Source organism: Acinonyx jubatus, chromosome C2 (genome assembly GCF_027475565.1).
Source record: "Acinonyx jubatus isolate Ajub_Pintada_27869175 chromosome C2, VMU_Ajub_asm_v1.0, whole genome shotgun sequence".
NCBI classification, from domain to species: Eukaryota; Metazoa; Chordata; class Mammalia; order Carnivora; family Felidae; genus Acinonyx; species Acinonyx jubatus.
In genome coordinates this window covers 16,676,600-16,698,667 of record NC_069384.1, presented here as the reverse complement: position 1 = coordinate 16,698,667, position 22,068 = coordinate 16,676,600, and the positions used below count along the sequence as shown (strand labels likewise).

Here is a 22,068-nt window from a genome sequence, read left to right as displayed (position 1 = left end):
TGAGAACTCTGTCAAGCTGCTTAGATACACTCACTGGACAGGGTATCACCTGCTAATTAGTGAATTTTGCTTCTGAATGACAAATTCAAAGGGCAAATCTGAGCCTGTGCACCATAAGACTAAACAAGGAAAATGTCTGTTGGTGATACCTATACCCACCATATAAGTTTTCCCCAATTTGTTGGTTTTTCTTTGGAGAAGACTACTTCTTTCCCTTGAATTTCTAACTACCTTCATGAAGGTAGATGATAAAATCTGACATGTATTTGTTCATTATACAAATTCACCTGGCTGGAAAGGCAATATATTTGGGCAGAAATATAGCCCATTAAGACTTGGAAATATTATTCTCCCAATCCTCACAATGATGTCTGTGGGTCAACAGCAGCCATGCAAAGGAGTGGCCTGGGAATAGTAAAATTGGTTCTTACACAGTCTTTCAATTAATCTTCATGATTTCGGATCTTTTTTTAATCTTCTTGAGACTTTGAGATGTTATGTCAGAGAAGAGTGGCTCCCATCTGCACTGAAGTTTTCTCTTGTATAACTTGAGGCTTTAGCTGGCTGGTCTCAACTCCTTTCATCTAGGAGCCCTCATTATCCACTACTAGAATGTTTTTTTAATCCTTAAAAATGGATGACATTCTCTCTTTCTTGTCCTATTTGTGTTGCTCAGGGCTCTGTGATGAATGTGGGTGCATAATCATCCTGTTCAACGGGTTTCGCATATACATTTTCAGAATGACAATCATGAGAATATTGGAGCCAGAATAAAGGATCAAAAATTGGTGAGTCACAATTCACATTGTTTTGAATTCCTAAGAAGAAAAGAATTCAATAAATGTTAGTACTGTGTTAGTTATTTATTTCACATTTATGTTAATTTTCAATTATTATAAATTCCAATCAGAAAGGGACAGGAGACTGTGATCTGCTTATCATATTGATTTCTTAGGAAAAAACGAACACCCAGAAAATAAAGTATTTTAATTTCGGCAAAGCGTTGCCTTAGGACTTTGGTAGTCCTGCAATGTGCCCTGGGATTCAAAAAGCTCTTGCGTAACAACATTTTGATGAGTGTAAGTGTAAATGTAAATAAATAAAGAGCATATGGATTAACTTTTCTTTGACACACATGTGAAAATATTGAGAGAAAAACATGTTTGGCACATATTGTTTGGACTTAGCAAAACAGAAACTACGGGCAAAAAGTCTCAAAGTAGTTCCTCAAACACAAAATTCACAATAAAAAAGTTCCCCAGTAAAAATGGTCAAAATTAATATTATTATTATTGTAGTATTAAGCCTGTACAATTTAGTTGTTTGCTTGGGAATAAAGCATCTTACAGGTTGGGTTTAATTAAATCAGACTTATACAGTAGTTTAATTAAATAGCCCTATACATTTTGCTTCTAAAAGTTTTTTGAACTTAATCTAAAATCCAAAAATGGATTGGTAGCAATGTTATTAATATTTCTACACACATACATACACACACTTACACAGAAAGGGACAGACTTTTGTTTAAAAGTCTTCTCATTGCGATCAGAACTAATTCCTGGCAAGATACTACCCATGTATGTGTGTGTGTGTGTGTGTGTGTGTGTGTGTGTATAAAAAACAAGTTTATATTCCTGATAGGACAGTCACACATACTGTGACATGTATTTTATGGACTCAGATGCTGTAGGGACAATACCAACACTGCAATTGTGCAGAATTTGAAAAGGCACGAAAAACTTAATATCAGACATGAACTTGGCTAAAATTAAATAAATGGGCTTAATGTCATCTCCAAAGTGTATTTCAATTCCCTTATTTCCTAATACAAAATAGAAGAGGCAGATGGATACTATCACATAAGAACAATTTCAATCAGAATGGTCTTAACTGGAAGCTTAATGATCATAAATAAAATTCAACTTAAACAACCAAATGGAACTAAATGTCCTGCCAGAAAAATATATCTCAGGGTAATAAACTATAATATCTTCAGGATAGTTTCCAGGGAAATAATCACTTTAATTCTCTCAGCAGATGATATCTCTATTATAAGAAAGATTATTTTTTTAACACAAAGGTCCAAATCTGTAACTGCTAATGAATTAGGATTTTTCTGGTACAGGTACATCCTGTAAATGTGTTGTCGTTTTAGTTTTTATTATTGTTTTATGAAGGTAGCATTAGAGAGAAAAATTAGAAAAGGGACACATCACCAAACACATCGTAAATCCAATTTACTTCAAGACAGCAGACTGGATTCAGGATCTTCAACATGAAGAATCTGTTCTTGTAATTAGTGCTAACCTTCCAAACCAAGAGCTATCAGTCTGCTCTGCAAAGACTCATCACAGACTTTAGATCAAACACATGTCAAAGAGCAGTCATGACTAAATGCAGCTCATATTACAATTACTTGAGAAACTTAAAAAAAAAAAATACAGATGCCTTAGGACCAGCCTAGATGTACAAAATCAGAGTCTCCTGTGTTAGAGCTCGGGAAACTTTAATATAGAGAGCTATGTTTGGAAACTACTGCCTTCAAGATACAGAAATGAAGAGCTTCTGTTACTTCTCATCAGGATCTTGTCTGAAAACTGGAGATGGTTGGGCTAGCAGTGGCCACAAGAAGCATCACATTATCGTCACCAGGGGTGCACGCCTGTCCAGCGTTGTCCTGTCCTGCCTTAATTTTGCCTGATGCCATTCCACAGTCACCGTGCTTAGGAAAGATGGTGATGGGTGGGAACCATTCACAGAGAATGAAAGGAAAGAACTACTCTATACACAGAATGAATTATATGCTAGATACTTATTACGTTATACACGTTATATAATTTAAACCTCTCACCGCTCCCACTAGGAGAGCGTTACCATGATTATTTACACTGCACTGATAAGATATCAACTGAGAAAAGAATGAGACGTTCAAACTAGGTCACGTGGCTTGTAAGTGGCAGAGCCGGGGTTGAAACTCAGCTCTGGCTCTTTTGCAAATAACATGAGAGACAAAATCCTCTTGGTGTCTATTATCTTGAATCCCCACAAAATGAATACACTGATATGTTATCATGGAAGCGCATTTTTCAGATCTAAAGGGAGAGACAGGTATGTCATTTCTGATAAATATGAAATTTGTGACCACCAGTTTGAGGAATCATCATGAAACCACAGGCCTAATTTCCATCTGATGTAGTTTAACTTTTAGGAAGTGTCTGATCAGTATGTCAGCTGTCTGATTCCATTATTATGAATTTATCATACTGGTTGAATCGTTAAAACCCTAGGCCTAGATTTAGCCACCTGTGTTTGTCATTAGCTCCTGGTTTATTTCAGGAAAGCAAGGTGCTTCATTTATTCAAGAGAATATACAAAAACAAATGGGCTTTTTAAAGAACATTTGATTGAAGAGCTGTTAAATCTATAAATCTAGTTGTGGCTTTCATTCCCTTCTCCAAATGTGATTTTTTTTTATGAGATGTCTTGTAAAAAAAAAAAATACTCAGACATGGAAGCAATATTACTGCATGTGCATGTCCAGCCAGGGGGAGGGCAAGAGGGTTCCCTGTTTCTATACTCAGCCATTTGTGACAGCACCCATAGTAATCACCATGACATTTCACATGAGAGGAAAGTGTTTCTGCTCACACCAGCTCCCTACTTTTTTAAAACGCAATCTTTACTCCAATATGGGGCTCAAATTCCAAATCCAAGAAAAAGTTGCATGCTATACCTACTGAGCCAGCCAGGCACTCCTCCTCTCAACGGTTTTCATTCATTCATTCAAAAATGTCCATTTTTTACCTACCTTGTGTTGGGTACTTTAGATTGAACAAACGGCTTCCAGAATAAGATTAGAGATTAATTTCTAGTCTTTAGACAGGACACCCTGCAAGCTTGTTGAAAAAACAAGCAGGTGTTTCTCCCCAGTGACAGTGCTTGGCACCCAATCATGGCTCTTGTCACACTTGGAGAATGACTAGAAAATTGCATTGCAGGGACTCCTTTTGGAGTGATGTTTTGTTTTTCTATTCACTCCATACACTTCTATACATTCCACTTGTCTTCAACTCTCAGAGAAGTGGGGTATTACTTCCCCCTTTTGAACGAGTTGATTTAATGAGATGCCACTATGAAAAATATCCTTGAAGACATATCAGAATATTCTTTCTTTTGCAATGTGGAGATCACAAGAAAGAAGGAAAGAAAGAAAGAAAGAAAGAAAGAAAGAAAGAAAGAAAGAAGAGATAAGAAGAGAAAAGAAGAGAAAAGAAAAAAAAAGAAAGGTGTCTGAGAAATCCTGGGCCCCTTCAGATCATGAGGAACAGATATTGCGAAATGCCTGAACACCCTGCCTTCTCAAGGGGGAGGTGAGCGCATCATAAGATGCAGATGTGTTCTCAGTTGTTGCTTTGGTTTTTGACAAATACACAGAACACACACGCACCAAATAGAATAAACACAAGTGTGCTCTTTACAGTGAAGACACCCGGCTTTCGGGAAGTTAGAAGAAAGGCCATGTGATGCCTCAGAAAATGCCTAGAAGGAACCATAACTCAGCACTAACTTGACTTCTAAAATCCCTTGATCTTAAACTCTAAATTAAGTTACCATTTCAGTTCGCATGCAAGTAATAATTATATGCCTAAGCTTTCCAAAAACCCATAATCTTGGAAAGAAGCAGTCCCATGACTGCAAATCTCTGAGTTAGCAGTTCTGGTTCACAGAAGAAAAAGCATGAAGAGAAAAGGGGGAAACACCTACTGAGCACTTATAAGTTCCAGGCACCATGCAAGGTGCTTTCGTTAGGCAATCTGCTTGTCTCTCAGTGTGAAGGGACAAACGAGAAGGGGAGAGCAAATAATGGTTTAGAGATTTCAACAAAAAACAATATCTTATTCATAGTTATTACCTGTAGGCATTTCCCATCTATAAGTCTAGGATAAGACATAGCAAACATAAAAAAAAACTGTAACAAAACTTTTTTTTTCCTTTTGCCTTTGACTGCAAGATCTACCATTAGGATCTAAACCCACCTAGAAGCCCTCTCTCTGGTTAAAAGATGAGTTTCCTAGGATGATCAAACTCCCATCATGATACGAGGCATGACAAACACTTTTCTTCTTAACTGTGTCGCCCTTTGCCTTAGATCCACAAGAGTAATGTTTTGTGTTCTCTCAATTCCACGTTGAAAGTCAGAGGACACACATGTGATCACACACACACACACACACACACACACACACACTAGTTTAGCTTCACTGTCCACTTTTGTATGGTTTTTATTCTATTAGAATGTGATCGTCGACCTAGGGGAAGTTTTTTAACTGCTCCAAGTTGAATCTTCTCACCTGCAATACAAGACTTTCTGTAACATATATTTTACAGGCTTGTTGAAAGTCTTAAAGCACATAAGCATGTTAACCATTTAGCACATAGTAAATACTAATGAAAACAAGCTATTTTTCCCAGCTTGGGTATTTCCCAAATGGTGGGATATAGGAAAGAGGCTAAATGATGGTCACAGCTTCCCAAAATCGTTTGTCTGTTTGTTTTCTTATCCTATCGAGTTCCTACTCTATACTTGCTGAGAAACGTCTGAATTGCTGACAGAGCACAATTTGGGCCGTAGGTACATCACTCATTATGTACTTCCAGAGGGCAAACATACAACACTTTTGAAGATATTTCATCAATATATCTCCAGTTTAGATGATATGTTATATAATCTATAACATATGTATATATGTAACATTATATAACATATGTATGTTATAAGGTATATTAATGTTTTTAATATAATGTTTAATCATGTAATATAATAAAACAATATGAGTAATGAAATAAACATTAAAAATATAATTCTCTAGGCCGCTAATTATTGTACCTTCACCAGTTTCTGGAGACTAAACATGTAGAAAAAGATACCGTGCTTTGGGGTCTGCCTGCTTCTTGAGACCAGTCTTTTTTCTTTTTTTTTTTATTCTCCCAGGATATTAAATGTTTTATTTTAATCAAATATTGCTGCAAATGGCCAGGTGACTATACATCAGGGAAAGTAAATCTCAGGTCTTATCTTGCATGTAAATGGCAATCAATTAGCAATGGATGTCTGCTCCTCAGTGTTATGTCTGCAACAAACCCAGATAGTAGGACAGCCACTGGCTGTATATTTGTGGTCCTGGCTTTTTTTTTTTTTTTTTAATGAATTCTCAGCACACAGAAGTTATAGGTGAAATAAAACCAAAGTTTCCCATTTTTTAAAAATTTTTTAATGTTCATTTATTTTTGAGACAGAGACAGAGCGTGAGCAGGGGAAGGGCAGAGAGAGAGGGAGACACAGAATCTGAAACAGGCTCCAGGCTCTGAGTCATCAGCACAGAGTCCGACTCAGGGCCCAAAGCCACGAACCTTGAGATCATGACCTGAGCCCAAGTTGGACACTTAACCAACTGAGCCACCCAGGCATCCTCAAAAGTTTCTCATTTTTAAATAGTTAAGACACTTAGAAAAGCGGAACTGAAGGGAAATGTTTTACACAAACTATCAAGAGACAGCTTTCTTTTTTTGAGAACCTGATATCATTTTGAGCCCCTTATATCGAGGGGTGAGTAGTCTGAGTGGATCTTGCATTGGTGACTTCCACGTTCAAGATGATATAGAAACAGACTGAACCAGAGTAGAAGAGCTGGTGACAGTGGACAAACCAAGGCTCAGCAGAATCCCATGTCTTACTCTGGTGTCTTCCATAAATGTGAGCGAACCATATAGCATTGCAAATGCTCAGTTTTCTCATTTATTAAATGAACTTAGCCAGGCTTATAGGACTTAAGGCTTGGAGGGAACTTTATTCGGGTCTTGTCATCCAGCAATTTTGTTTTTCTTCACAGATGACTTACCAGATAAAAAAAGAATCGCAGTAAAATATGTTATTACATACACATTTTTCTTGATGATAAATTTCTTATGATTACTACATAGCAAGACTACACATCCATGTCTCATGAGCATTCTTTCTGAAGAAAATAGAAGCAGAATGTGTTTTATTCCTTTTGATGAAACGGATCTATTCTACATGTGAAGAACAACAGAAAGCATATATTTTTACAGACTTCTTTGCAATAAGATTAGTAAGCCTTTTTCTGGCACAAATAAACAGTTTTATTATATTAAATCTTCTGGTGTAAAATTACTTCTAATTTAAATGTGATTTTGCCTTAACTTTGGACCTCCATATTCTGTTATAAGATTTAATGCTTATTCTTTTCACTGGGTACTGAAATACCTATGGTTTTGAGTCTGAACTTTCTCCCCTCTCTTTTTTCCTCATTCATAAATTTCTTTTTTTTAATGTTTATTTATTTATATTGAAAGAATGAGAGACAGAGAGTGAGCAGGGGAGGGGCAGAGAGAGAGGGAGGGAGAATCCCAAGCAGGCTTTGCACTGTCAACAACAGAGCCTGATGTGGGGCTTGAACTCACGAACCTTGAGATCGTGACCTAAGCTGAAATCAAGAGTCGTTCACTTAACCACCTGAGCCACCCAGGTGCCCCCCATTCATAAATTTCTAATACATGGAATTCTCTGTCATCAAGTCCATTACCAGAAACTTACACTGGAGATGATGCCCTGAAGGGAGTCTGGCTATGAAGATATCTATATAGCCTATTGAGATGGTTCGTTTTATGTGTCAATTCTGCCTTTCTTAATCCTGTCAATCTTTTATTTTATTCAAACATTATTCAGAGTGCTCCTGTGAGGGTGTATTTGGATGAGATTAACATTTCATTCAATGGACTTTGAGTAAAACAGATTGTTTTCCATTATGTGGGTGGGCATCATCCTATCAGTTGAAGACCTAAACAGAACAAAGAGACCATCTGCCTTCCAGCAGAAAATTTTACAGCAGCCATTCTGTGGACTGGAACTGGGCTATTGGCTCTACTGGGTCTCCAGCCTGCCTGCTTACCCTACCGATTTTGTACTTGGCAGCCTTCATAATCACATGAGCCAATTTCTTATAATAAATATATATACGTATTTTGTATATATACAATATTTGTACATTTGTATATATGTGTATATGTACACACATACTTCATTCTGTTTCTGTGGAGAACCCAAATATACCTATCATACTCAGCTTAAACACCGCAGAGATCTAATCACCACATTTTATGATAATTGACCAGTGTTGTCACCTGTGAATTTCAGCGGGTCAAAATTCCCATATCAAGTCTGGCAAATATAAGATCTTTGGATATGGAATAGCTTGGCTACATAGACATGTACCTTCGGACACATATAGGAAACAAACATAAGCTGTCACTAATGTATTCGTAACACACCCAAAATGTTACAAAAACGATTTTAGAAGATTCTATTAATTACTAAGGGCAGAAATTGCATTGGTTTTGAGGTGGCAAGGTAGGCAGTGGAGGACATCCATGATCGTGGACAGGCTTTGGGGACCATGTATGTGGAAGAAGGACTGTGTCACTAAGGGGATGGGACACATAGTTGCAGGGATGGAGAGGAAGTGGAGGAAATTGTCTAATGGACCTTTAAAGAAATGAAGCTAGACAAAGGTGGGGAAGGCAGGAGAAAATTAGCAGCAATTTAGGGACATCGAAGCCACCAGAGTGAATGAGATTGATGCAGAACAAATAAACGTAAAGAAGGAGAAGCTGAACATTAATGCTTGAGGGGGTACTACGATCCAGCAGGAAGAGAAAGAAGAGAAACTAATGAAGGAAACAAAATAAATGCCTGGACAGTACATCCAGGACTTACAAAGTGCTTTTCGTTTGTCCAGCATGTTTCTGAAGTAAATATAAACAAATGGCATTCCCTTTCTGAATCCCACTTTTAACTCCATCAATTTTGTTTGGTCAAAGCAATATGAACCAACTTCAGTAGAAATTATACTGTAAGTTCCAATAAAATAGGATTTTCTTGACAGGCATTCTGAGAAATAGATTCTCTGAGCAGAGGTTTACCTATGGATATGAAACTATAATAAAGACTATTTACAATAAAATTAACAGTGGCGAATTGATTATGATAGTAATAACTTCATTATATGTAATCTCTTACTTGGAAAATTTATTTCAATTGATAAACAATTTACCTGAATTGTGGAAGTAGAAACACTCTTACATAAAGAATCTATACTTGCTCTGTTTACCTAACGATGATGATCACAGCTTTTATGGCTTGATACGCCCTATGATGACAGACATGCCAGGAGAGTTAAAGGAATTAATCCATATAAAGCTCTTAGAAAAACACATAATATAGAAGAAATTCTCGCTGGGCATTTGTTGTGACTGTGCGTACTGTTACTCGTTTCCTTCTTCTCACTATATTGCCTAGGAAGCCAGTGGACATTTATAACTTCTCCCTGTTGTTTGTCCATTGATCCTAGAAATTTTTCACTGCCAGTGCCTTTCTGATCCATCACGTTACCGATCTCACCATCCTGGTTTGGCCTTTTCTGGCCTCATGCAATCATCACCTGACTTTCCACCATGCCTCAAGTTTCTCCTTCTCCAAGATAACACACAAACCATGACTGGCAGTTTGATCTTTCTAAAGTGGTTTTGAAAATGTAATCTTCCTTCCAAAAATTTGCACTTTTTCCACTTTCTGAATTAAGGTCACACTGTGGATTGGCATCAGGATACTCTACTATCAGGAACAAAACCGTCAAGTTTACCATAATCTAGGTTCTAGACAAACTGGATTATTATTTGTTCTTTAAGCACAGTTTGAATACATGCACCTCTCAGGATTAGGGAAGTGATCACATTCTCTCAGAAGTGGCTCCACTATATCATGACACATCACCTTCAAAAACTTCCTGATTCCCCCAAGGGACTACCTTCCTTCATCATCTGTCTTAATCTATGTGTTTCGTGTAACATATGACTTCTGTTTCTTTGTACTGAAGATGTCTGCATATGTTCTTTATATCAATATTATAATCATTTTGACATGCATATTGTCTGCAAAAATATTTGTTGATATAACTAAGGAATGAATGAAAAATACATTTTAAGGCTCACAAAATAACTCTACAATGAAATACTCCTTTTTCTTTTTTTTAAATACTGCCAAAATAGCTAGATAAACAAGGTAGAAACAGTTCATTACAGGGGTATTTTATATGCATATTATCAAATAGAATGCTGTTTTAAAATAAAGGCCTATTTGAGATTGTATTTGGTATATTAAGTCATAGTAAATGTAAGAAAATTAGATACCAATTATTGTCACTCTTTATCAAATTTATGTAGAGAAAATGCACACGAGGCATGGGAATCTATCCTGCCTATTACAGGGAGGCAAGAAACAAATTCTGTTCTTGTGAGACTTAATGAGGGAAAAAACAGAGGATGGAAAGCCCTAATCTGACCTTCAAACAAAAAAGTCCTTTGAAAATAATGAAGTGAGTGATTTCCTTCCCTCTCTCGGCAATGCCATTTCAGTCTCTAAGAATTTCCTATCCACTTCTTGACCTTTCAGATGAGGTCATCACCAAAGGAAATGTCTTATTTCAAGAGTAACTGCCAACTTTGGAGATCTTAGAATCTCAGAGTGTAGACCCTGTTAGATCCTGTTCTGAAGGGGAAGAGTAAGCAAGCGTTATTTGTCAATGAAATCACTTGCCGGTGAATTTCAAAGCCTTTGGGTGTTTCATGAACATATAGCTGTGCTGTGTTCAACTGGACTCTACATAATTCTACATTCCAAAATATTTCCTAATTGCTTATGTCCTGAAATAATACTTCAGTGATTTAGGACTGTCAATATTGGTAAGGTTATATTTGTTTTGGAAACTTAAAATTATAAAAGCAAAATGAAAGTTGAGCTAAAAAAAACCTTTTTGTCAAATAAAATGTCATTACTATTCCCTACCTAGATTCATGAAATTCAAATAAGATATTATTGCCTATAAATTTATTTATGTGTATAAAATATTTTAAACTTTAAAAGTCATATATGTATCGTAAAATAATTTACAGTGATCATATAATGGTAGCTATAATGTTAACTTTTCCTTCTAGTTACTCTACCTTTTAAATGTTTGCATCTGATTTATTTATCTAAGTCATAAAGACAAAAACTTAATGAAATATATTTGCCATATAAAACATAGCAAATTAGTTAAGGATACAAATAAATATTGAGACATTAGATACTCCTGTCATGAAAATGATAGTTGCAAAGGTTTTAAATCAAGAAGTTGAGTTAAGGAAATAATTATTTTTTTTAACTGTATCAGCTTTGTTCATCCTTATAAATTAGGTCTACTACAACATTTTTGTTACATCACTAAAAGACTTTAAAGTATCAGATACTGGATGGAGCCAAGATCAAGGTCAAGGTTGCTCAGAAGTAGACGCTGAGCCTAGGACTGGAGAGCAAGTGATTTAATAAGGAAGCTCTCCCAGGAGAAACCAAAAGAAGTGTAGGAAGCAGGATAGGAAAAAAAAACCAACAGGTTTTGTCCTTGGGTTTTGTTTAAGAAATGTAAGTAATAATTTTAGTAAAATCATCAAAAAGATTTCTTTATGATTTAAATTTGCAATAACTGCCATTTGTAAGAACACTAAATTAACTCTTGTAAACATTTGTATGCCATTTTTCATTCCCTGTGTTTTTCCAGGCAAAATTTAGCTAAACATTACCCAGAAAGCTTTCCAAGTCATATCAAGTGCAATTACTATGTTTGTGAAATATATATTTTATAATTTGATAAGTGCTTTTTCTCTCAGTGTGTTCCCTCTAATATACCATTTATTCTGTCATACACTATAATATTTAAGAATGGCATCCTCTTCCAAATAGGCTTGGGGATAGATAAGCTTGGTTTAGCTCAATTGAGTAATTAAATTGAAGTCTTTGAAGTGTCATTGTTACTGGATTCCAATGAACAAACTATTCAATATGATGACTTTGTCGCCTATTATACTTCCATTTTTCTCTTTATTAATATCCCAGAGTGATTACACCGAACCACCTTTCTGTGCCTCTTATATGCCACCTGACTCTGGTAATAAAGAAGAGCTATCAGAGCATTCATAGTTTCTTGAGAAATAAACAATAGAGGAATAAGGTTAACTTGATGAAATTCAAGAGATTTATCTCCTTGACTTGATAAAGAGTTTAAAGGATGAATATGAATGAGTATGATTGCCTCCCCCTGTGACTTTCATGTGATGTGTACACTCAGTAAATGCTTGTTCCCTCTTGGGGAGGGTTTTTTGTTTGTCGGTTTGGTTTGTTTTCTTTTTGTTTTTTGTTTTTGTTTTTCCTTTGAGATTCAGAAACCAGATGAGGTGAAAATGTCAAGTTCCCTAAAGGAGACTATTTTTTACTTAAATGTATGAATTTCAGTCTCATACACGATCTAAAACTGTAACTTATACCGAGTTGTAACAAGTTGTTTTGTTGTGTTTTAAAGAGAAATTGTTAATATAAATGTTAATCCAAAGTGTTCAAGAGCTGTTTAGGAATATTCCAAGGAAAGGTATTTTCCCGGAGTAATGAGGGTTCTCTTCCATGATGAGCACTGCAGGGACAACAGCACAAAAGGGGGGTTGGTCAGAAACGGTAAATGTGGTGAGCATTCTGGAGTCACCGAGACAAAAGGGTGAAGAGGCAAACAAAAATTAGGCTTTGAAATTGAGAGCCGAATCTTCAAAAAATGTTGTACAAAATAAAATAATAATAGTGGTTGACATACATGAATTTCTATACTTTTCAAATAACACAAACAAGGTGTTTTTTCCTGAAGTATCAATTTTAGCTCAGGATTCAGGAGTGGGAGTGGAAGAGTAGGAAAAGCATGATGTTCATATGAAAGAAAACAGATACATTGAGGAGAGGAATGAGAAATTCAAAAGTTAGGATTAGATTTCAGATGTTTGTAGCAGGCTGCATAGGTTTTCACCTCCCATTCTTTGGGAATAACCAACTATTCTTCTCTGCTTTTATATTGTGATGGAAAACTTGAACATTATCCATGCCAAGCTTCCTGAATATATTAATATTTGATCCAATTACCACAACAATTATAGAAAGTAAGTGAATCAGTGTCTCTATTTGACAAATTAAAAAAAAAAATGAAGGCTTACAGGGCCAAGATGATTTTCCCAGGATTATGCAACCAACAAGTTACAGAGTGGGGATTCAACCAAACTAAACTTTGCTTTTCCCAAAATGTTTTACTATATTAAGTAAGTAAATTTTTAGACGAGTGTAAGTCATTTGAGCCTTTAAAATATTGGAGGGCAACAATCACACACACACACACACACACACACACACACACACCCTATGGCAGAGGAAGGAGGCACATTTAGGCATTTGAAATTGTCTTAATAAGGGTCTAGACTATTGTAGAATTAGATCCCCTTACTAAAAAAAGGTTAAATTAACCTTAGAAATTTTACTTTCTTTAATAATGAAGTGGCTACCTCAGTCATTATTAATTAATTGCTTTTAACATATATGTGATTAAGTTACAGTTACTTCCAAAGATAAATCATGACAGTGAGAATATGTGGAGAGACAAATAAGCCCACATTTTTAAGCTTTAATATATTTTTAAATATACGGGGCTTCCAATTTATTTTGATATAATCAGTGGTGAAAGTAATGCCATCAAGCATTAGTAGAGGATTTTAACTAGAATCATGTGCTACGTAAAGCTGTTGGACAGAGTTTAAAGGATCAGAATGTTGAAGGATATAAAAAAAATGGCAAATGCTTAGTTGATTTTGTAAGAGATTTTAAATTAAAGCAGCGAACTCTTTAAAGCATCACACAATGGGTAGAATGAAAATGAAAGCTAATTAACCTCAATTCTTTTTTAGTTGCACAGCTTTATAATAATCTTCCATGGGGTTCATGACCAGAGGATTACTAAACCTTGAGAAGTATTTGGAGAAGGGGTCAAGGTGGGAACCAAGGCAGCTATGTACAACTCAACTTGCTTGCTTGGGCATGCCTGAGCAAGATGCCCACTTATGATACAGATTTAGAAGTAGGTATAAAATAAGGTGCTTGCCTACATATCTACATTACAAAGATGTATTTGTATGAATACAAGCATATGCGTGTGTGTTATAAGAATGCGAAGTAATTATGTGTTAGTCACAGTAGAGGATAGTTTGAGAGCACATTTCAGAAGACTTAAAACGTTCACACCATTTACCCCAGTATTTTCATTCCTACCAATTTATTTTAAAGACATTGTCAGAAAGGAATGTAAGTATTTATTAATACTATTGATTGCAGTATTATGATAGCAAATATTCCAATAATCTTAATTTTCCATAGTAGAAAAAGAGTGAAATAATGGAATATTCATAAAATAAAACATGTGCAGACATAAAAATTCATTCAGTAGAAGAATATTTAATTACATGGGAATGGAATAGTGCAAGTATCTTGTGGAAGTATGTTCATATAATACATATGTCTTTATGGAAACTCTAGGAAGAAAAACACTAAAACATTTAGGTTCTATAACCTAAATGGTGGAGCTATATGTACTTTTTTTGTTTATGCTATTAGAATTTTGCCATTTCTTATCAAATAACATCTTTTATCTATTATGCTAAAACTATGGTTTCGCATTATCAACACTTGGAGAAAACAGAGTCATGTTCTAAATGAATTCAAAGAAGTATTTATTATAAGCATAGTAAATACATTTTTAATGCAGCCAAAACTAAGCTCCTAAAGTTTATTAACTGAAGGAAATTAGCAAGCTCATTACATTACCTTAGGCTGCAAAGTAAATAGGTTTGTATCTCTTTTCCTACTGTGCTTTTATTAAAATATTTTCTTTGATGTTCTTGATATATTAATATCCTTTTAATAAAGTTGTATATCCACCAACACGTTTTTATTTATTGGTACATGATATTTCTATCTCTAAAGTTGAAATGAACATGAAGGCTGAGACCTGCACATGCAGGTAATTTGAGTTCCACATGGTGGCTCCAACCTCCCGATTCCTAAAACTCTTTTGGAACTTGTTCCATTGGCAGTGTATGATTGTGCACCTTTACGGGATCCTCTCCAACACCAGAAATTATCTTTGGTAATAGTTTCTACATCATAAAATATACTTATTGAGATAATTTTGAAAAATACAAACGCTTTTTAAATTTTTTTTATTTGAGAGAGAAAGAGAAAGAGAGAGAGAGAGAGAGAGAGAGAGAGAGAATCTTAAGCAGGCCCCACACTCAGCACAGAGTCCAATGAGGAGCTCGATCCCACAACCCTGGAATCACTACCTGAGCCCGAATCAGGAGTCAGATGCTGAACTGACTGAGCCACCTAGGCACTCCACAGGTGCTTTTTAAAAAGATAAATATCCTACCACTGAGAGATAAATCTGCCTATTATTTTATGGAAGAAAAGCACAATAGAGAAGGAAGTCCAAAATGTTGACAACTTTGGATTTAATTTAAGTATGTGGGAGGGAGAAAGGGAAAGACAGAATTAGAGACAGAGACAGAGAGATGAGCAGGGAGAGATGGAGAGAGAGGGAAGCAGAGAGGAGAGGAGACAGAGGCTTCTCTGGGTTGACTGACAATTAGTTGAACAACCTGTCCTGGGAGTCCAAAATATACTTGATTGGAAAAGTAGCAGAACAGACATTATATAATATCCAGTAGAGCACAATATCCCTCATGCTCTGTCTCCATGACTCTGTCTGGTGGTCTTCTAAGTCCTTGGAGAGAGAAGACCAAGGGGACCAGAAACCCCTCTTCATGACTGTTTTCCAGCAACTTATGAGTGAAGGAAGAGGGACAGGTACCGAACACAAACTGGGTCTTTGTTTTCTGTGCTCTGAGCATTCGTTTGAGAGCAAAGTATACCTGGAGGAGCAGGGACTTCTTTGGGAATCATGACATTGATCTCCTTCCTCTTTTAAAATTTCTCATTGTAGCAAGTGGCTTCCTTCAACTTATCCTCACATCAGCTATATTTTAAAATATATAAGTTATTAGTTTCAACTATATATATCAAAATATAAGGTGTTTACTCATGTAGTTTATTCATGGCATAATGGTCAAAATGACCATGAACATTTATTTTATTGTCCTAAGTCAAGTTTAGGTCAGGGGAAAAAATTGAGAAGAGCAAAAAGATCTTATACTATTAGGGAAAATAACTATAGATGGAGAATATAGCAATATTTTTTTCAGTTATCTGAACAATATTGTTTATGTATCATTATAAATACCTTTATACATTTATTAGTACCTACTAATGATATTTGAATTGTGGCCATGCACATGAAATAAAAGTCAAGGTGTTGTGTTAGAATATATGAGTTGAAAATTTGATTAAATCTTAATGGACTTTGAAGTTTGAACCCATGTATTTTGTTTATACTTTATTTTATTTCTTTTCTTTTCTTTTACTTTGTTTTAAAGTTTATTTATTTATTTATTTATTTATTTTAAGAAAAAGAGACACAAAGCAAGTGGGGGGGAGGGCAGAGTGAGAGAGAGAGTCCCAAGGAGGCTCTATACTGTCAGCAGAGCCCAACTTGGGCCTACATCCCTCAAACCACAAGATCATGACCTGAACTGAAATCAAGAGTCAGATGCTAAACCAACTGAGCCAGCCAGGCGCCCCTGAAGTTTGAACTTTTTTGAACTAAAGCTTCACTGAGGCTTGGTTCAAGACCAAATACCCGTCAAAAAACAAAACTGACATTGTGTTTTGGTTATGTGAACTTGACTCTTAAAAGCAATGTTTTAAGAGATGAACACAAAAGCACAAGTTGAAATGTAAATCACTTTATCATGTTGAGAAAAGAAAAGGAACATGCCAAACTTTTCTTGCACTTGATAGAAACCTAAAGTTTAAACTCTTTGTTCATCTGCGGGCACCTGGGTGTCTCAGTCAGTTAAATAACCTACTTTTCATTTTGGCTCAGGTCATGATCTTGCAGAGAGAGAGAGCACGAGTCTGGGAGAGGCAGACAGAGAGGGAGAGAAAGAATCCGAAGCAAGCTCAGCGCCGTCAGCCCAGAGCCCAATACGGGGCTTGATCTCACAACTGTGAGATCGTGACCTGAGCATAAGATACACTAGAATACACATTGTAGCTGGATGTCAGCAACAGCCAGAGAGTGTGGAGTCTAATGGACCATTTTAAGGATTTTAGGTTTTATTCTAAAGAATGAGTTAACCTAAATAGAATATAATCATATTTACCATCTTTAAAAGATCAGCCTATATGACTGAAGAGCTTGGCAGAAGTAGAAATGTTAGTTAAGGGGAAGCCAGTTAAGAGTCTGTCACATCAATACAAGTGAAGGATTGATTATTGTTCACACTGGGATGAGGGCAAAAGAGCTGGTGATGAATAAACAGATTCAAGAGGAATTGACATGTAGAAATGTCAGAAGTGATTGATGAGTACAAATGAGAATGATGTATGGGCATCCGGATTTCTGACTTCCATAGTTGGATGGATGGTTGTGCCATACAACAAGAGAGGGTACACTGGAGGAGAATCAATTTTAACAGTGAAGATAATGATTATTATTTCAGATATGTTGATTTGAACCGGGCTCTGGAACATAGAAATGTATGTGACATAGTAACTGGCTGACTAAGTCCAGAGCTCAGACAAGATGTCCTGATGCTATATATCCAAATGGGAAAGTCATTTTTCATAGGATACTCTGATGGTTTTTACTTTCTGTGAAGCAAGAATCAAAGCCATCTGCATGGTGGAGTGTGAAGGGAGAGAGCCTGAGGTGGGGAGTCTGAGGAAAGCAGAGAAGTTCAGAAATGGTTATTGTGTCATGCAGGGGAACATATTATCTAGGGTAACTGTGCTAAGAATAAGGGCAGTCCTCAACTTCCATTCAGAGGAAGGCCATAAACCAAAATATTTTAATGGAGGTTGGCATCCATTCTTGGGAACATAGAGAGCTCACATTAATAATTAGCATGGCAGATTTGAGGTTTTAGGAGGCCTCCTTGCATTGAGCAGTTAAAACATTGGAAAAATTCCTTATTATTAGATGAATTTTACTAATACAAGGTAGAGGTTTATACTTGAATACTCACAACATGGGTTTATATCTCAACTGGTCAGACTGCCAAATGTGGCTAAGTCAAATCAGGACAGCATAAGGATATTAATGTAAGGAGCTGATGATGGGAGCCATACTGTCTTCCCTTTTGTGATTTTTCTTCTCTATCCCCCTCACTCTGTGCATCTCGAGGATAACGTAAAAAGCAAAGGAGACTTCCTTCTCTCTCAAGGCAGCCCCAAGAAACTGACTGCAGACTCTGAATTCTGGAAGTAGGGAGTGTTCTCTGGAACACCATCTAGAAAAGAGCAAGTGAGACAGAATTAGGTAGAGAAAATGAAATGCACTGCAGCCGCTTCAACAATGTCAGCTAGTCCCACAGGGAATTCTAAAGCTGGGGCGACTCTTCAGAGAGATCTCTACCTGAGAACAGGGAGCCAGGCCTTTGGACACTGCAATGACCAGTCATCAGGTGCCAATCACTGGGGACAGCGGGGAGAGGTAGGGCAGCTCCTTTGGCATGAGAGCAGTTTCTGGAAGGCGATACAGGCAGCAATGTTGGAGCAGCTCTCTCTCTCTTTCTCTCTCTCTCCCCTGCCCCCTTCTCTCTCAATTAGTCTTAATTAGAAATACCAATGAGGATTAGGCTTCCTATCTTCTCCAATACACATTTTTTAAAAATTTTTTTAACGTTTTATTTATTTTTTTGAGACAGGGTAGAGACAGAGCATGAACAGAGGAGGGTCAGAGAGAGGGAGACACAGAATCTGAAACAGGCTCCAGGCTCTGAGCTGTCAGCACAGAGCCGACGCGGGGCTCAAACTCACAGACCAAGAGATCATGACCTGAGCCGAAGTTGGCCGCTTAGCCCAGTTTGGGTCTATGAACTACAGTTTGCCAACTCCTGAACAAAAAACCTAAAACAGATCATTACTAGAAAACAAAAGAAAACCATATGCAGTACACCATCTAAAGCAGAACTATTGGAACAGATGGCCCAAAATTTATCTATAAGCTATAAATTATTCTCAAGAGATAATTAAAAATGTTGGCAATATGAATCCACAAGGACTTACTAAACCCAAAAGTTGAGACATTAGATACGAGTTAAATAAGAGCATAAATAAAGACTCAATGGAATAAGTAGAAGGATGAATACAGTCTAAGAAAAAGCGAGTGCACTGGAATATCGGTGAAAATCTCCCCAGAAGATAGAGCATAAGGAGAAACTATACAAAGGAAACATAACAGATGTTGCACACAGTAGTAGGTGTACCAATCACTTGGTCATAGAGTACTAGAGTACTACAAAGGGCTGGGGGGTGTGGGAATTACTGGAAAGGAGAAAATGTTTTAGGAAATAATACCACGTTTCCTGGAATTAAAGGAAGAAGGACTTCTGGTTGAAAGTCATCGCAGATTGACAGAGTTAGGTAGAAAAAGCCCATACTTAGACACATAAAAGAATTTAAGAACATAAATTAAAAAGGGGAAAATTACAGCTCTCAAAAGTAACAAAACACCAATAAAGTTACAAGAATCAGATAGACAAGATAATGCTTAAAAGAAACCAAAATGTATAAAGTCAATAATGTGATATTTTTCACATGTTGAAGGTAAGGATGTTGAATATAAATTTTATGTGCAACCAAATTGTCACTTAAATGTCAGCGAAATAAAAATGAGCTAAATGTTTAAACTAAAAAAAGAAAGGTTTAAAACCAGCAAAGAAAGGCAAGTTTCTAAAACAGAAAGGAAAATAGTAAGACAGGATAGAAATAATGAATGCAATAACAAATGACAAAAGTGATAAACCAAAATATTTTTTAATTAATAAGATAAATTCTAAAAACCTAATGAAAAATAGAAACAAAGATGCCAATAAAAATATGGAATAAAAGAGGTGATTTAGAAAACAACAGAAATTTTAAAATACAATAAAAGGGCATCATATTGAACAATTCATTAAAATGTTTGAAAGCCTAGAATAAATAAATGCACATCTAGATTATAAAAATAAAATATGGCCCCAAAAGATTGAAAACTTGAATGAGAAAATAAAATTAAGAAATTGTAAATGGCAATTAAGAAACAAATTTCCCTTTTTCCAGTGCGAGGCTTAGGTGGTTTTACTCTTGAGTTTTACTCAAGAAATTCAAACAGTAATTAACACTTATACAAATCATAAATTCTGTCCAGCTTTATATTTTCAATGATGATTATGTAACTGTTTGCACAAGTGAAAAATTAGTTGTAGGAAAATATTCATTTACGAATGTTAAAAAAATGTAAATACAAAAGTTCCAAATGGAACATTTGATAATTGAATCTGATGGCCTACATTTAAAAACATCAAGTGAAAATAGAATGTATCCTAATAATACAAAAATTGATCTACACTATAATATTCTACTAATGCAATATACCAATCTACTACAAGCATCCTATATAATAGACAAAAATTAAGAGTAGGAAAAACAAATAAACTAGCATTCCCCAAACACTGGTTACTCTTTATCATAAATATAATATGGTCAGTGTAATAAAGAAAGTGCGGGGGGAATAAAAGAAGTGTAGGGCTTGTAAAAATTGTCACTTTGGCAGAAGATATTTCCATCTACATAGAAAGCCCACAAAATCTACAGACAAACCATTTAAAGCAAATAAGAGAATTCAACAAAGTGATTTAATTAAAGATAAATTCACAAAAAATAAAAGTATAATTTTTATACCAGGAACATCTGCAAAATATCAAATATGACTGAATTTTATTATTATTGTTCATGTCAAACATCTTGGAGAAGGTAACGTTTCCTGGGTTCCATGGTTTTCAAATTAGCAAATTTTTCTGATTAAAAGGTCAATGTGTTTTTGCCATTTACAAAGAAATCTATTACAGCATATGGAAATGCATATTGTTTTCACATTTACCCAAATTGTCATTTTCGAACTTTTGAAATTAACAAGAAATGCCCTAGCTAGAAGTCAAAGGGATTACTGTTAGATTTATCTTCATTATTTTTAGCCAAGTATACATGACAAAGTTGTTGCAAAAGTAAGAAAAAGATAAGGCCAACCAGGGCAAAGAAAAAGTGAGCAGATATATAACATGTTAAAACTCTCTTCAGTCTACTCTGCGCTTCCTTATTTGTAATAAAAGTAGTTGCTTTTTCCTGGTAGAGTCTCTATCCAATTTAATCCTAAATGTGCTCTGTACCTCTTCTGTGTTTTTATCTTTATCATCCAGTCACTTCTTGGCCTTTTGCCTAAGATCAAGTGTAGTACCTGTTCTTACCAGTTTAATATTTTTATCACCCAAACAGTGTACAATGACAAGGCCAAACCCTTATTTATAACAATTTTACTGTCATCCTTCACCAGGAAATATGAAGGATCCTCTGAAGGATCTTTAAGCACAAATCTGCATAATGGGGCAGTTGGTTCATTCGAAATTATAAATTGGCTCATTGATTGCCTTTGACAGAAAACTAAGAGAAAGGAAAATATGAGATTTTTTTAAAAAATGGAATTACATCAAAATTCCATACATTTGAAAGAGTATGCTCCATTGCTGTTGCAGGCAAATACCAGTACAATGGCTTTTCAGTAGTTGACTGACAACAGACAGAAAGAATAGAAGAGACTATTATTTGGCCTCAAGTTTTTATGTTTTTTCTCTTTGGACAATTATATTGTACTCACCCTTCCCAAAGGATTTCCCATTTTAAGACCCCATATTCCATACAAGAAGTACACAGATGTAAGAGCATGTGAAGTTAAAAGAAGTACAGAATCTGGTACAGCTGGGGATAATTAGTAAAAAAAACAAGTTTTTGCCAAAAATAAAAGGAAGTTGGGTAGACAGAGTTTTCTTTAGCCAAGATTTGGGAGATCCATGGAAAGAGAACATATTTACAACCCCCATCTCTTTTCTTCCATCCCATGGAATCTAGCAAAAGAAATTCCATTGCATAAAACATCTTAA

The 22,068-nt window shown here is 35.7% G+C and overlaps 1 pseudogene; it reads left to right on the top strand.

The window, feature by feature from the left end:
• Nucleotides 1-21,329: 21,329 nt before the first annotated feature.
• On the top strand, nucleotides 21,330-21,459 carry LOC113594465 (uncharacterized; annotated as a pseudogene).
• Nucleotides 21,460-22,068: the final 609 nt, after the last annotated feature.